The following is an 18,654-nucleotide window of genomic DNA, read 5'->3' on the forward strand; positions in this document are numbered from 1 at the left end:
CAAAGCGGAACGGTCTGCGAATCCGGTTGCCAGGACGTGGCCATTGAAGGGATATGGGCCAGTGATCAGATCCTGAGAGAGGTAGGATGGAGGCAGCAAAGTCTCCCCCAAGATGAATATCATTGTCTGAGAGCAAGAACCTATCCAGACGAGAAGCAATCTACTGGTACCCTGCTCTTCTGTTGTTCCATGTGAATACGCCATTATTGAAGGGTAGGTCGATGAGCCAGTTATTCTGAATGAAGTCCTTTAGGGGTTTCCCTTCCTGAATTCCTCTGCATCTTCCTCCCCTTTTTTCTTCTAGCCTAGTAATCACGTTAAAGTCTCCTCCAGAGATCCATAAAGGGTGCAACCTGTTATGGTTGATTTCAGAGAGAGTGTTAAGGATTCCAGCTTTAAGTGATGCCTCCTGTGGAAAATATACATTGGTTAAAAGCCCGTGTATATTTGTCCCTATGATGTGAAAAATTGCTTGAAGGAAATTCCTGTGTGCGTGGATATTGTCGAGTTTGATGGCTCGGGAGTCCTAGACAATTGCCAGGCCTCCAGAAGCCCCATCAACATCCACTGCAACATTGAAACTCCCTGGCCATATCTTTGCTGCAAATCTATCTAATGCAATGGAATTGCATTTGGTCTCTTGCAAGAAAAGGATTTGAGGCTTTTCTCGCTTTATCATGTTTTTAAGAATTCGATTTTTCCTTGGGCCATTGAGCCCTCTTATATTCCAAGAGATTAACTTCATTGGGAAGGATTATGATCAGAGTTGTAGTACTTAGTTAGCTTGGAGTACCTGCCTGACTCCACTAACATTTGTCCTATTCTGATGGTTCGTTGGAGATCTGTTTTCCGTCCTCGCTTTTTGATATCTTTGGTTATGAATCTTCCGTCCCAGGGGCCACCAGTCTGTATACCTAAATATTTTTGTCATTGCGCCCGAGATAGGACTTCTTCCAGATTCGCAAGTTGTCCATCTGGAATGTTGTCAAAATTGTTTGTAGTGCATGCCTTTTCTAGGCCTGGAATGTCCAGTTCCCCAATATCTATTGCTTCTGTTTCTTCCTCCATGATCTGTGGATAATTTAATTCCTCATTTGGTTCCTCTTCTAGACTGGCATTAGATTGTAGGACTTCCACTTCCATAACTTGAGTATTCCATGTTGGTACCTTTTGCTTATCTGAGGAGGAGGCTCCCTTGAGTCTAGGATCTGCTTGAGGCGTTGTTGGATCTGCCTGCTTCGAATGTTTATCTTTCATCAACTCCGTCTCTGGTGGAGTGGGAGAATCCGAGCTTGGATCAGATTGGTGAGCTAAAACTTCAAAGCTATTGCTTGTAGAGGGCTTGGAAGGATTGGTTTGCAGCATTTTGGAATTTGAGGCTTGTTTCTTGTAGGATCTCCTGCGATTTGCTACTCTGGTAAAGCCAGCTGCCTCAGATGCATCCTGTCCGGAAGCAGGAGAGGGTTTTTGAGTTAAAGGACAGTCCCTGAATAAGTGTCCCAGGGCATGACATCTTCGGCATCTAAAAGGCACATGTTCATAGTCAATCAGTTGAACCCATTCAATGTCATCATGAAAAACACTTATCACATCTGGGAGAGCCTGGTTAAGGTTCATATAGACGCATATACGAGCAAAGGAGGTGTATCTGCAGGTTTTTGTTTCCTCTGCAACCTTTATAAATTTGCCCAAAACATTTCCAAGCGCTTGAAGGGAATCTTCCTCCCAGTATTCCACTGGCAATGAGTATATTCGGATCTAGACTGGAGCCCAGCTGAGATCCTCCTTGTCCGGGTTGAAGCGTTCTACCCATCCTCTGAGATACAGTCCCGCGGCATTAAAGAAGTAAGGCCCTCCATCCAGGACTCTGTTCCTATCCTCCAGGCAGTTGAAAATGGCAGTGAAGAACCCTTTTGGTCCCAACTGCAGGGTTATATGTCCCTTTGGGTGCCATTTCACAGTTATCCAGCCCCTGAGCGCCTTCTCAGTCAGCCACAGTCCGATGAACTTCCCTATCAAAGCATGGTCTTTCATATACTGTATCTTCGCGTTGATTCGATGGCCTGGAAGTTCTACCTTTGGATGCTCAGAGGCTACAGGTTTGCATGTTGCCGAGCTGACCTTGGGTGGCGTTTTGTCCTGTTTTGTCCTTTGAAAGTTCAGATCCGCATTATCCTCACCCTGGTTTGTTATCTTATTCCTTTCCTTATGCTGTTGCCGCCCATTGTCGTTTTGTGGGGGAGGCTCCTCGCCCTCCCCCCGAGGGGGTGCCATGGAGTGTTGTACGCTTTAGTCAGAGTTGAAAATTCATGATCCCGTCAGTAGTTTCAGGTCTTCTGCAGTCTAGAGTGGCTTGCCGTTGCAGAGAATGTCCAAACCCTAGAACGCAAAGCGCAGCCTTCTCATTCTCGTATAACCAAATAGTTCCTATTAAAAAAGAGAAAGTCATTTAATAATACTGAACCTTTGTGATAAATAAGGTGGATAATGTTGGGTGAATGTCATGTTAGCAAACACTTTTTTTATATATATATTAACCATTTATGTATATTAACATTATGTATAATTTTTTAGACACACAAAGTTCAAATACATCTTAATTTTTAATGAATTTATATATGTTGATGTAATTTAGGTGTGTGATTTACATGGCATGTTATTGATTTTTCATAATGTCTTTCTTTCTTTCTTTTTTCTTCTTCTTTCTTTCTTTGATATCTAGCTGAATTGACAACGGCAGTGGTATCATACTCGCGTTACACGGGGTCAAATCCCACCGGCTGCCGCTATAACAACTAGGAGGAACCGCCCAGCCTGCAAAGAACGGCCCCTCAGGATAAGATGAGACTTGAACCCATGACCTGCATAGCGGCACGTACGACTTAGCAGACCATTCGCTAACCACGAGACCAAACCCCTGCGAGCCATAATGTCTTTATTTAATTAATTGATGTTTAATTAATTAATTAAACAAAAGTCAAAATAAAAATTTATAAAATTATTACAATTGTATAATATGTCTTTAACAAAATTATGGTTGATATATCAAATATTAAATATGTGTAGACAAATTTGAAAATTTTAAATCTTGAAAAAAGAAATATTTGAGATGAAATATGAAATTTCTAGAAATTCGAAATTTTATAATATTTGGAACTGGTAAAGAAATATGTATCTGGAAAATTATGATATCAATTGAGAAATGGCATATTAACTTATCATATAAATTGAGAAATAGAGATATTAATTTTCTTTACATTTACAATCCATTTGGTTGAAATTGCTATAAAGATAGCTATATTGTTGTATTATTAACGATTCTTATTTCTTGGGTTTAACCCTTGGGTTTATAGTGTTATTTTAAGATGTTTCAATGTTGAATATTTTTTGCATTTTGTTGACATCCTTTTGTTTTATTATGTCATAAAACTTGCAACATTTTCTTTGATTTTAGAAAAGTTCTTCCTATAACCATGGATGTGACTATTTGGGAATTTTTACTGTTTGAAATTATTGCACTTGTTTTTCGTTGCCTTCCTTTGTCCGTGTTGATGAGATTTAATCTGGTTTGCACACAATTGTGTCTTTTGTTGGAAGACCTGGTCTTTCTTTCTCGTTTTGATCATTCTTGTGTCAAAGAATTTGGCTTTATTTCTTTAGCAATTCATATGGACCCTGGTTGTTTATTGGGTCTTACCTTAGTGATAAGGGAGTAATATCTTCCATGCTTTTCGCTTTTCTTGAATCTGGATTTCAAATTGAAAGTGTTGTTGGATCAAAGATTCTATTTAGTTCACCTCCAAATTCTTTAGGTTTTAAAAGTTTCTTTTTTTTCAACCATTTTACAAAGACGTATAGAAATATTGTTTTTCTTCATCTTGGTCAGCAAGGATTCTTATCTGTTTTTAAAAAATGTAGCCCTCAGAAATATGTTTGGGTTGTTTTAAAACATGTGTCCTATGATATGGATCCAATTTTTTTACTCTATAGCAATGAGTGCATGGTTTGGAGGAGAACAATACTTCCTTATGGTGGTGTGCCATTGTCGAAGCAGGCTATATTTTATAAGGGATTTTTTTTTGTTGTATTTGGACAAAGATTATGATGATTATCCTACATATGGGTACACTATATATTAGCTAGACCTAGAAAGGAATAGTTGGGGTTTTACAATTGCGCCTATTTCAGACATATAGTATATCGCAATAGGGAAATACAAGAACCAACTTCTTTGTTTTTTGAATAATGGTGTTATGTCTGTTTGGTCACTAAAAGAAATATATAATTTCAAAATTGGTCAGCCTTCGAATGAACGAACTATTCAGTATTTTGAAGATGATTGGGGGTTCAGTTGGACATTCTTGAAGAGATGTTTGTGGATATAAATAGTAAATTCCCGGGGTACCTTCCTTTTCGTGTTGCGTAGGAAAAAGTGCTTCTTTTGGGTTCCATGGAAGTGCAATTAAAGTTATATGATTTGGTGAGTGGGGTTTCCACAGAATCAATTGCTAATGGTGTCTCCATGTTGTGAACATCAGTGTCCCATTTTCACTATTAATCGTTTTAATGAATACATCGAAAATGGGAATGTATTCTCGCTACTTCCAAATGTTGATTGTATTGTAGACATACCACTTGTAACTGTGGGTGTCATTATATAGTGTTTGAGCGTTGAAGATGTTTGTTATTACATATTGTTGAAAATGTATATTTGTGCAATATTTTCAAATTTGAATTTGAAATCATTGTGTTTTGAATTCTCATGTTTTACTTAGCACATATTTATGTTGACATTGATTTTTTCTTTCGGACATAAATATTACTTTATATGTTCTTTTCATGTTCTATAATCTCTCTTAACATTTTTGTAGGAAAAATATATTTTCGAGCATTAGTTGTTTGGAAAGAAAAGGTGGCAATTTTTTTTGTGAGTTTTTTAGTATATCCTTAATTTTTTTCCATTTCTTTCTTAGTTTGTTGGTTGTTTTTTTCTATTTAGGAAGTGTTTGTTTCATTTATAGATTTATTTTCTGAAACTATTGGGGGTTCATTATATTGTGAATATGGTTATTTTACTGTCGTTGGGTGTTTTAAAAAAGAAAGTGAGAAAATAGAGTTTAAAATGGTTGTAGAAATGTTGAGCGAAGAAAGGAGAAAATGTGTAGGTAAAAGAGTTTGCTTGCCCTCCTCTAGTGAGAGAACAAATGAATATCAGAGGCACAATTATCAGTAGACAAGGAAATTATAAATGATCGCAAATGGGATGGTTACCAACGAAGGAGAAATGCTTCAACAAACCATAGAGATGTTGGGGTTGACATTCGTGAGTATCAAAATAGGAGAATTGTGTTTGAAATGATAATTTATTTGAATATTTCTTTCATTGTTTTTTATTGTGGAAAATTGTTTCTCTTTATTAGTTTGATTAAACTTGACGTATTTATGCACCTTCCTATTCTCTAAGAGACCGGCCAAGCGACAAACAACGAAGCGTTGTCTAAACACAATTGAGGAAATTCATCATTGCCAGAAGAGTTGTCAACTACAAATGGAAAAAATTGTGGCGCCTGGTTTGTTTGTTGATAACGATATGGTTCCTCGAATTTGCTACAATTTAGAGCAATCTATTGGAAATGTTGGTTGTGGTGTTGTTAATTGTAGTTATATAGTCAACTTTATCAGTCTCCCTGAATCTTTGCATGATGTCTCTATTGAAGCAGTATAGGTAGTCCAATTTTTTTTACTTTCAATTCTTATTTGGTGTTGATCAAAAACATTTTCCATTGAGTGGTCTTCTTCTCTTTAATTGTTTTCCCTTAATTTTTTGGTGACGAATTTTGTTGTTTATTCGTGTTCGATGGTGTGGCAGAGAGCATCGTATGTTAGATTTGAACCTTGTGGATTGGGTTGTGAAATAGCAAAAAATGGTAAGCCTGGTGCTGCTAAATATGGTGAGTATAGACGCTTTGGTGTTCTTTTACAACAATAATTTTTTGAAATATTCATTTTAGTGCATGCTTCGTTCCATATTTTTTTACCACTTCTATGTTGTTTTGCACTTTTTTTGTGTTATTTCGGTGCGTTATCTTTACAAAGCTTGCGTTCAAAGAAGTGGGAATTATCGATAGTCTGGAAATGATGGGGGAATTTCTATAATGGAAAGCGGTTGAAATGAAGGCCTTCAACAACTTCTTGGGTCTGATTTGTTTGTTGATAGTAGCATGATTGCTAGGATGGTTAACAATTTTCGATAATCTACTGTGGATGTTGAGCATAATGTCCCTCCATGTAACTTTTCTACTAATGTTTTTCACCACAAAGAAAGTTCCAAACTTGTCCTTTGAGGAATGTGCAAGTGATTTCTATATTTTCTTGCGTTTTGAATATTTCAATAAAGAAGTTGGTTTGTTCTATTTAATCAATATTTTATGTTGTTTATAACAATGTTGAATTCAATATGTGACAACAACCTTATTTCCAGGCATTACAATCTATGTTGGTTCCTCAACTTGTCGTTGGAGAATGTAGTAATGACTAAAATGTATATTCCCTCTATTTTCAAATGGTTTTTGAGTTGGAGAAATTATGTTTTCATTGTTAACGTTCTTCGTTTTTACATAATGGTTTTTATATTTTCGTTTGCAGAATGATTTTTTTTTTAAATGAAGTGGAATGGATGTTCATCATTCCATGGGAAAAAATGACGTTGCTCATGCCACAACTGTCCCCATTATTTCAAATCATCAGCATGTTTTAATTCCTTTTCGTAGGTGGAACATAGTTTGTTTTTTTTTCTTTAGCGGCGACATGCTTGAAGCACATAGAAAATTTCGTTCTAGGTTTGAGGATCCATCTATTGTGCAAATGTGCCAAGTGTGAAATGAATTCTATCCATGTATACAAGTTCTAAGATGGCGTGAAGGACCCATATGTAAAAGGGTGTATAGGGGAAAAAGGCTCAAACCATTTTTCTCATTTTAACAACATGGATATAGGTGAGCAATCTGAAGTTATAAGAGTTTTAACATAAGTGGAAGAAATGCTTATAACAAGGGTGAATCCAATACTGCAAGTGTCACATGCTCGTGGTGTTCAATATAAATATAGTGCTCATATAATAAGTTTTCTGCAAGATATATCTACGATTGCAAAGAAACTTTCTCGACATGTTGAATAACTTGATTATGTTATTGTGAGAACATGTGGTGTTTAATCGAGATATTATGAATGCGACGTGACGAGACAACATGTGATGGATGTATTTCTTTACAAAATACAAATGGATAAATATTATAGGGATGTTGAAATTGATATGGATTCAGTTGGAACTCTCCAAGAAAGACCTACCGATATGTCTATCATGCTACAACATGTCAATAGAAATTTAGATGAAACAAGTAGGGCTAAGGAGGACATAGAAAGAGAGGGTTCTAATTATTTTTGTTTCCATCTATCATCATTTCCATTGTGCTTGCCTAATGATTGTAGGGAGGATGATCGAATAAGAGGATTGATCAAAAATGTGGAAGCTATAGACACAAAATCTTTAGAATGACTAGATATTGAAATTTCTCTTGTTAATGAATACAATATGGAAGGGTTACTAGACATGGCATTCCCAATTTTTTTCCCGACTAGAGATTCTGATTGGTTGCATCCACGTATTTGCAACATTGAAATGCATCAATATCATTTTCACATGCTTAGATATTATGATCAAAGATTTGGAAGCCATCCTAGATTTCAGTTCTTTCTTTTGAATATGATTATCAGTATCGTAGTTAGGGAACAATAGGTTTTTTTTTTATAAAGGGTTTACATGAAAATGCACCTTCTACTGTTGAAAAATTGCGTCAAGAACTTCGTGATTTTCCAAACAATAAATTGACAGAAAAATTGATGCATTTTGGTTCATCTCTTAGGGGTACAAGGCAATATTAAATAAGGTGTCGGTCTAAGCTCACTAACATGAGAACCTAGTTGGGTTTCCCTACTTTGTTGTTTGCGGTAACTACAATTGACATGAATTGGCCAAACTTGCATAGGGTTATGCCTTTGAATAACCAATGTTGACATCAAAATGAGCATGGGAGAAATGTTTCCAATGTTATTCAGTATCTGCATATTGTTGCTAATTATATGCACCAAAGATTCACTATTCTTCGTGAGTTTTTTTTACATAAATATATTGGGGCAAGTGATTTTTGGTACAGATTTGTTCTCGCTTCTTTTTGTTTTGTCGTGCTAAATTTTGAACATAATGTTTTGAATTTTTTTATGTTTATATTTCTTGATTGCATGTGTCATTTTGTCAGATATGAGTGGAAACATAGAGGCTTTGCACACATCCATAAGTTCCTATAGTTTGATGGATCTCCTGATGTGGAGAGAATGGATATGTCGAACCCTTTGAGTCTCGATGCAACAAAAAAGTTTTTTGGAAAATATCTGACAACTTTGAATCTAAGTGGCATACATTGTAGGGATGTCATGATACCTTGAAGTGTAAATTAATATACATGCCTCTTAAATACCCATCAATTTTTTTCCTGCAATGTTGAAGAAGATTATGAGAATTTGGTCAATTGACTGCATAGACATATGAAATTTAGTGTAGATTTGTGTTTGAGGATGAAAGGGTCGATCCTTTCCTATCGGTATGAATCTCCATGGGAGATTCGTGCAGAGTAATTTTTTAATGTTGATGGAAAAGGGAAAAAAATATGAACCTTCTTAGAACGATGATTGTTTAAATGTTCACAATGCAAATCTTTTGACTATGTGGCAAGCAAATGTTGATTGTCAACCTCTTGTTTCTTGTTATGATATGTTCAATCTTGCAAAGTATTCTTCAAAGGAAGAAAGAAGATATGAAAGCTATCATGATATGTTGAAAACAATTTCTTCTGGTAGTGCATGCGATGTTGCTACATTGTCTGCATAGAGAAGGTTCCTTGTTGAAACACTTATGGAGCATGATATTGGAGCACATGAAAGTTTCCATATGTTATTAAAGTTGCCTCTTGTTATTTGTAGTCATTTATTCTTCCCTTTGAACGTTGGGAAAAAACATTTACCAAAGGCGTATAGTACATTCTAATGACATTTATTGTGGGAACAATTTTGTCGAGATGTATCAAACAAGGCCCCTTTTTTGGCCCATTTCTGCCTAATTGAAACGACAAGATCATGGAGTTTTGATGTTAAGCATAGACATGAGAAATGGAAACACGATATGCCCATGTTTTTGTTCATGTCTAGTCATGTTATTAGGCTGTTTCCGATGAAGACTCTCAAGGGTTTGAAACATTTTGTTGGAGAAAGTTGTTGTTGTGCAAGCCATTTCGTAACACTGCTTTGGATATTGGGATCACAAGAGAAATAATCATTGATAACTAGAGGAATATCAAATATAATGTGTGGCATGTTGATCTTACTCCTTTGCAAAATGAAAATAATGAAGAAGATGTTGAGCCTGTAGTGCATGAGGAGAATATTTATCACGATTCTAAAGAGTGGAAATTTTTTCTTGAATAGTTCCCCCAAACAATGTGCACATTTAAAATATTCATAACCTTGGTAGAAGGGACTTTAATATTCACCATAATTGGTAGCAAACAATGTTGTCAGATGAAATTATTGAACAGGAAATTGATTTTATACAAGGTGCAAAGTCGTCTAATGTTCTAAATATGAATTCATTAGGGAGACAATTTTCTTGCCTTTGTATTTATCGGAGAAACAACATGTTGCTTTTAAAATTTTGTTTCACCACTTTATTAATGCCCAAGAAATTGTTGGAAGTGGAAAGTATGCTCATATTCATTTTATTTTTCTTGCTCTTTCAGCTTAAACAATGGGTGAAAACAATCCAATATTATTTCTTGCTCCAACTCATTTAGCTGCTTTTAATATACAAGGAAAAACAATACACTCTGCTTTAAAAATACATATTAAATATATGTAACCACTAAATGTTCAAGCTCTACCAAGTTTCCATGAAGAAATGAGTCACATTTGTTATATTTTAATTCATGAAATAATATTTTTTTGGCTAAGGTTGTTTATGCAAATAGATTCACGTTTGCGAGAAGCCTTTCCAGAAAAGAAAGATTCTCCTTTTGGTGGCAGGTTGTTGATTCTTGTGGGTGATATTGGAAAGATTCCTCCAGTTAAGGATAAATCCCATGTATGTAGGAAGAACAACATGGAAAGTGTTGTGGGAAAGATTCAACATTGTTGTTACTTTGGATAAAATTTATAGGCAATAGGGAGATGATCCTAGGTAGACATTTTTTTGCAATCTTTTAATGAATATAAGAATTGCATAGCCTTATTTGGATAAATGGGATCTTCTGATGACGTGTGTCGATAGTTGTTTGGATTGCGATGAAAATTATTTATTTGGTTCTTTAGTTCACTTTTTGCAATGAATGATCTCATTAATTTGCACAATTGCAAAATGTTCAAATCCTTGAATTGCCTAATTGCAAGATGTGTTTCAAAATGTGCTAGGAGATCGGATATTGTTGACAGTGTGATGATGTCTTGGATCGTGAGGTTTTATTGTATCATGGTCAGCGTGTCATGCTTACTTGTAATTCTTGGGTCAAATTTGGTTTGGTAAATGGTGTTGTTGGGTTTGTAGAAGATATATTTTATTCACTTGGTACACAATGGCCTCAACTTCCACAGTTTTCTATAGTTATTTTTTAGAATTATATTGTTGTTCCATTTGAAAACGAGTGTCTTAATGTTGTGCCCATAACACCCATTGTTAGAGGAAACCTTAGATAGATGCCTTTAAAAATGGCATGGAGGTTGACTATACACAAGTCACAAGGGCTAACTTTGCAACGATCCACCATAGATATTGGAGAGAGAGAGAGAGGCAGGGTTTGACATTTATAACTATATCGAGAGTGATATCGATTGATGCTTTACATATTTCATAACATTTTTCTTATAAACGTTATGCAAAAGTGCAAAACAATGCTTTTATTCCACTATGGATTAAAAAAAAGGTGCGATTGAAGTCTATAACATTTTGAGGATTTTGATCCAGAACTGAGTTCACTGGTGTGGCAAAGTGGTTGGAAATTCTATTGATGGTTTTTGTTTTTTCATACCATGATTTAGTTATTAGTTTATGTTTTTTCTTGTTAAAGTTGTCATGTTGAATACTTGGAAAAAATATCATGTGCGCATTGGGGTTCATATACCTTGGGTTTGTAATATTTGTCCCTTTGGTTTAATATAGTTCCCTTCAATTTTACAATGCCTTGCATTTTTAGTACTAACCCCTTCGGTTTATTATTTCTTTGCTTTTGTAATATTTATCATATGGTTAATATAACTTGTTTTATATTATCAAATTGTTTTTTTTATTACTGTTATGGTTCATATTCGAAGGTTATAATATTGTTCGAATGTTTAGTGTTTGTGCATGCCTTTTAGTAAAAGATTATTAGTTCTATATAATTGGTGTTGTTTTTTGCAAATTTTTTTGTGCAGCTTTAATTTCTTTGTCTTGCTTACTCATGATTTGAATAGATTTGTTGATTGATAAAGTTAGTAAATTGAGTGTTTGGAAGATATTGCATGGGTCTTTAATTTGTTGGTGGTTTTGTGGGTGTTTGATTGATTACATTTAACATGTTTCTAGTATCTTTTCTCCTTTCTTTTAATGCTATTACATTTTTTACCGTTAAAATTTTTATGGTTTTTAAAGAAAATATATAAGGGTTTATATACCTTGGTTTTATAATTATAATTCCATTTTTTCTTTCTTCTCTCCTTATTTTGAATTATATTAGATTTATGTTCAATAAATTATTTTTTAGCTATAAAAGTAAATATAAAAATGAAAAAACTCAAACTATTTTGTGTTTCTATATATTTGTTTCTTTCTTTTTTATATACTAATTTTTATTCTGTCTTTCTATCATTGAAATGTATATATAGACAACCATGATGACATTTATTACATTAAAATGATTAAATATATTGTTGCAACCATAAGTTTTGTTTCGTATATTCACAAAAGGCTAGATAAGAAACATGGCTTCCATCCTTGTTTTAATGATGAGCATATCCACGTGTTGGATGTAGTGAAATCATATGTGGAAACCTTGTATCATTTGCACCAAAGAGAAGCTCGGAGGAAAACGAGAAGGGATTGGTTGCATAGCATTAAATATCATGAGCATTATCCTGTTGATTTGAATTGGTGATGCTTTTTCAACATTCACGGTGTCTTTTGGAAGAAGTTCGCATGAAATAGTTCTGTTATGGTTGAGTATTTGGATTTCATTTTTGTTGTACAATTTGTAGATGTTAAGAAACCTGAAATAAATCTCTATCTATATAGAGATTTCAATAAAATGGCAATAAAAAATTTATTTTTTGGCTTTAAATGTGAGGAAATTTGATTTCCTTGTCATTATTGTTGCCATGCGTTATATGGTTTGTCAATTTTATTTGATTTTTTATATTTACATATTTGATTTTTTCATAGTGTTTAATATTATTCCATTCTACTTAATATTTTTTTCGTGCGTTTGTGAAACATTCTACTTTCTTGTTAGTATTGCTGAATGCATTTTGGTTTATAATAGGCAAGGGTTTTCTTTATTTTTGCTTTGGTCCGTATACGTGGCTTTATAATATCTCTCCCTTGGGTTCATTATTTTTTTGTTTTGTTTATAATTCATTGGCGCTATTGTGGTAACTGACTTGCTTTAATTTTAGTAGTAATAAATAATAATATTTATTATTAATAGTAGTAATATCTTTACTGTATATTTACTACCCCGATGGATTGATATTGTAAAGCCAAGGGATTTTGTCAACCCCTTGGGTTTTTATTTCCCTTTCAATTATAATCCCTTGGGTTTATAATTCCTTGCATTTTTGGTATTAAAATACCAAAGGATAATAAACCCAACTTTTTTTGTTCTAAAAAGGATTGCCTCTTTGTACAACTTGACATCCTCATCCATGGTCAACCATGGTTCAATGTCAGATAATGACAAAGATTGTCTCAATAGCAAAATCACCCATGGTCAAACGTTGTCTGATGTCATATTTTGACAAAGCTGGACCCAAAGGTAGTCAACCATAGCCGAGATTTGCATTGTATAAAGGATTCTATAGTCCTAAATCTACCATGCTAAACTTCTGTCAATCATGTTTATTTAATAGTTTTAATATTTGTGTCTTGGGTTTATAAGATCTGTCAATTGGGTTTAGTATTATTCACTTGGGTTTATAATCCCTTGGGTTTATAATCCCTTGGGTTTTTGGTTTTGATCCTTTGGGTTTATTATTTGTTTGGTTTTATATTATTTATCCAAGGGTTTATATAGATTGGTTTTATAATATTATTTCCTTTAGTGCACAAAATGTATGGGTTGAAAAATTAATCACTTGGGTTAATAATATTTATTAATAATAATATTGGTGAGCAAAGGCATTGATATTGTAAACCTACAGGGTTATTATTAATCTATTCAATTTATTAGCCCCATCATATTATCAAGCCAACATTTTTTATTCTTTGAAGGGTTGTACGAATATTTTAGGGTTTACATGTTTATTTAAGGGTTGATAATATTTATCTTGGGGTTTATATACATTGGGTTATAATGTTTGTCTGTTGGGTTTATTTTTATTTGCTTGGGTTTATAATGCTATAGTAGTAATATCTTTACTGCATATTTACTAACCCAATGGATTGGTATTGTAAATCCAAGGGGTTATTATCAACCCCTTGGGATTATAATTCCAAGGGGTTTCCATTATAATCCATCGGGTTTATAATTCCTTGGGTTTTATTATTAGAATGCCAAAAGATTATAAACTGAACCTTTTTTATTGTGAGAAGGATTGTCTCTTTATACAACTTGACATTCTTGACCATGGTCAACCATGGTTCAATGTCACATAATGACCAAGATTATCTCAGTAGAAAAATTAACCATGGTCAACCATTCTCTAATGTTGCATTCTAACAAAGCTTGTCCCAAAGGTAGTCAACCTTAGTCAAACATGGACCACCTTTGCATTGTAAAAAGGCTTATGTTTCCCAAAATGTGTCATCCTGAACTTTGGTCAAACATGTTTATTTAATGGTTTTAATATTTAGGTCTTTGGTTTATAACAAAAATCCATTGGCTTTAGTATTATTCGCTTGGGTTTATAATCCCTTGGGTTTTTGGTTTTGATCCCTTTCATTTCTAGTTTCTTTGGGTTTATAATATTTGTTCAAGGGTTTATATATCTTGGTTCTATAATGTTAATTCCTTGGGTTCACAAAACATGTGAGTTGTATAATTAACCAATTTAGTTTATAATGTTTATTAATAATAATAGTGGTTACCGAATGGATTGATATTGTAAACCTACAGTCCTTTTATTAACCCGTTGGGTTTATTAACCCGGAAGGTATTATAAAGCCAACATTTGTTATTATGTGAAGGATTGTGCGAATATTTATGGGTTTACATGTTCATTTAAGGGTTTATTACTTTTATCTTGGGGTTTATATACCTTGAGTTTATAATATTTGTCCCTTAGGTTTATGATTATTTGCATGCATTTATAATTCTATAATAGCAATATATTTACTAACCCAACAAATTGATATTGTAAAGAAAAGGGGTTTTTATCAACATCTTCGGTTTATATTTCCCTTTCGATTATAATCCCTTGGTTTTATAATTCCTTGGGTTTTTAGAATTAGAATTCCAAAGGATTATAAAGCCTACTTTTGTTATTGTGTGAAGGATTGTATCTTTGTACAACTTGACATTCTCAACCATGGTCAACCATTGTGTATTGTCGCATTGTGACAAAGCTTGTCCCAAAGGTGGTCAACAACAGGCAACCTTTGCATTCTTAAAAGCCTTATGTTGTCCAAAATCTACAATGGTGAACTCTGATCAAACATGTTAATTTAAGGGTTTTAATATGTATGTCTTGGGTTTTCTATATTTATCCATTGGGTTTAGTATAATTCACTTCGGTTTATTTTCGTTTTGATCCCTTGGGTTTATTACTTATTTTGGTTTATAATATTTATCCTATGGTTTATATAGCTTGGTTTTATAATATTAATTCCTTAGGTTCACAAAATGTATGGGTTGTAGATTTAATCAATTGGGTTAATAATATTTATTAATAATAACAACGGTTTCAGAAGGGATTGATATTGTAATACTACAGGGTATTATAAAGCCAACATTTGTTAACCTGTGAAGGATTGTGTGAATATTTAAGGCTTTGCATGTTCATTTAAGGGTTTATAATATTTATCTTGGGATTTATATACCTTGGGTTTATAATCTTTCTCCCTTAGGTTTATTATTATTCACTTGGGTTTATAATGCTATTAACCCCTTGTCCCTTGGGTTTTTAATTCTAGACATTCACAAACCCCTTTGGTTTGTGTTTCACTTCATATTATAATCCGTTGGGTTTCTAGTATAAAAACCCCAAGGAACGATGTTATAAACTCAAGGGAATAGTATTAAACCCTATATTAAATTTATTGCGATTTTGATAGTGCAATAATGTCCCTTGTCATTATTGTTGTCTTGTGTAAAATTACTATACATATATACATTAATATACATTTGTGTGCATAATACTAATGTATATGTTCTTAAGTACATTAATATACACAATAGTGTATATATAGTTAAGTACATTAATGCACATTTGAATACATTGATATACATTGTATATAAATGTATAAGTTCATATACAATATTGTATATTGATGTGTATTTATAAATGTGGTCTATCCTTATTTATCAACCACATTATTAATGTGATTCTGCTAATAATAATAACTACACCAAATTTAACCCTTTCAATTATATAGCTACCAAATTTAGCCCTTTCAATTATATAGCTTTCAACATAATTATTTTAAGAAAATTGATTGAATTTTTTTAATTGGATTGTTAAAATTGTAAGTTTTAGTAGTCAGAATTACAATATTACAGTTAATTTAATTATCATTTTTTTAATTATGAATATTAAATTGTTTAAATGAATTTTTTAAGTTACAAACATACCAAAATTATTTTCATAGTATCGAAACAGCGATAGCTGATCAGCTGGGACTTTTGCAACATGAATAAATAAACTGCTATTGGATCATGTGTTTCAAACCGGACCAACCCATGCAATTTTTTATTGATTATATTGACAATTTAGTAGGAATGGGTTACTGTCAGGTTGGCCCAACGCTCTCTGACAGCAACGCGCTCCCACAGCAATAAATGAACAGAAAAAGCCTGTGTGTATTTATATTGAATTCATGTAACTAGCAGCTCAAACGAGTTCACCTCTGAAGCGTCTGCGTTTCTCTGGCTGGTCCTTGGTTCTGCTCATTTTCTTGAAGTCCAATTCGTGTTCCTTGTATCTGATCTTGCAGGCGTTCTATTTTCATTACTTTCCTATTGTGATTTTTTATCTGAAGATTCATGGCAACTACTTTGACCAGTTCGATCAGGACCGGGGCTACTCTGATTCCTTCCACCCACCAAAACCAGGCAAGAATTTTGTCAATGACATTCTTAAATAATTGAAAAATAATTGAAGAATTAGAACACAATATATAATATATGGAGTTCTATTTTTATTCAAATTTTGCGTAGTTTCATGAAGTTTAGAACCTTCCGTTTCAAATTCTGCATGGTTTCTTGGAGTTTCTGAACCTTTTATTTGATGTGTAATCGAGGTTTTGGGTCAAAGATGCTTGGGTATTGTTTGCTAAAACGCATTTAGCTCAAATTTTTATTTGGGTGAGGTTGTATGGTTTGCATGGTGTATTTGAAACGTGCTGCATGGATTGAAGCATCAGTCAATGTGGATCGAACCTATGACCCAATCAGAAATTTCGCTAATGGGAATCCTGCTTTGAGAGGTTGTTTGAGTGAACTCGTCACCCTGGTTGCGCTGTTCAATACATCGTTGCAGCTAGCGTGTATTACTGGCCATATCTAGTAGTAGCTAAAAAAATATAAGAGCTAGCCTTCATAATCAAATCTTCAAAATCAGATTACACATAAGGATCTAATTACTTTTAAATATTAAAGTCATATTTACTTTTAAAGCATATTTCTATCATGAAAATTAGGCATCTTTGAACATTAAAGTTGTATCTTATTTATTCTAAAATAGTCCAACTGGAGTCATGAAAAAGCATTTATTTGTAGAATAAATAAATGGATTTTTCATTGTTAATGTATTAAATTCGATATCTGGAAAAAGATAAATTTTAATGTTTTTTCAAGTTTTGAAATATTTTAAATTATATATATATATATATATATATATATAATTTTAATTTGTTAAATAATAAAATCATAAATTTTTTTTTTAACCAAATCGGATACTTATATATTATAAAAAGACAGCATTACAGAGTTCCAATACATCCGGAGAGTTTATCTGAAGGGTGAGGATCAAAAGTGGGTACGCAGACCCGAATTCCTCCCTACTTCTTTGATTTAAGCAAAAACTAAAACAGATACGACTATATTGTCTAACAAACGAGCCTCCTATCCAGCAGTATTTGCAGTGCATTCCTTAAGGGAAGTGCTGGGTGACTGAGTCCTCCGGATTCCGAGCACTTGCTTTGGTTGATGTTTCCGCTTGGTAGCTTTGTGTGAGAGAGCGTATGTGTTCCATAGCTGCCTCCAGATGACTGCAACGGTCCTGCAATGTTTCAATCTCGTTCTTTCTTTTGTCCAGTTTCTTCCTCTTAGAATTTCTATCAGAATGATAATCATCCTGGAGCTCTTTCAGCTGTTTGGTCAGGCTGTTGATCATTATAGTGTGAGCTTTACACATTGTGCATTCTTTGTTGAAGAGATTGTCCAAGAGTTTGCTGGGTTGGCCTGTCTCAGCAGGGCGGTGTTGATCTGCCATTTCACTACACAGAGGGACGGGACAGAGAGGGCTTGTGAACGGGGATGAGAAGAGGGCACAGGGGAAATTGCTGTAGAGGAATGCGCAGGATTTAGATGCATAAAATCATAAATTTTATGAAGTATAGTTATTTAGTATTTATTGATTTATTTGGATGATTATTTGAAACTTTAATTTATAGTTTTTTTTCTTCTAAATTGCTAATGGATTGGTAAGACTCATCACCTCAAGCTGTGCATGAATGAAGTTGGCTGATCCAATGGAAACATAGTAGCAGTATAATTATTAAAATGGATGAATGTGGGTTAGTTAATGGTATTTTAATTTATGATATTTTGTTAGAGATCTTGGTTGTTTTAGAATTGATTGGAGAATGGAGATTTTATATAGATTTATTTTTATGGATATAAAATAAAATTGATTTTAAATTGAATATGATTTTTGTTTATGACCAGTATTTTTATATTTTATAATATATATATATATATATTAAATTTTAGGAAATTATGTAAACAATACTTTCATTACAACTTATCATACATAAAAATTGAATCCAAATATTGTATTGAGATGGAGCAAATGCAAATATTTTTCTAAAACACCTAAAATAAACACTCTTTATTTAATATGAAAATTAATATAAAATTAAATAAAATAAATTTATATGATGATATTTTTCAATAATTTTTACATTAATAAAATCTCTTATTC

Source organism: Pinus tabuliformis, chromosome Q (assembly GCF_031772625.1).
Source record: "Pinus tabuliformis cultivar Carrire ecotype Pingquan chromosome Q, CPIR1, whole genome shotgun sequence".
NCBI lineage: Eukaryota > Viridiplantae > Streptophyta > Pinopsida > Pinales > Pinaceae > Pinus > Pinus tabuliformis.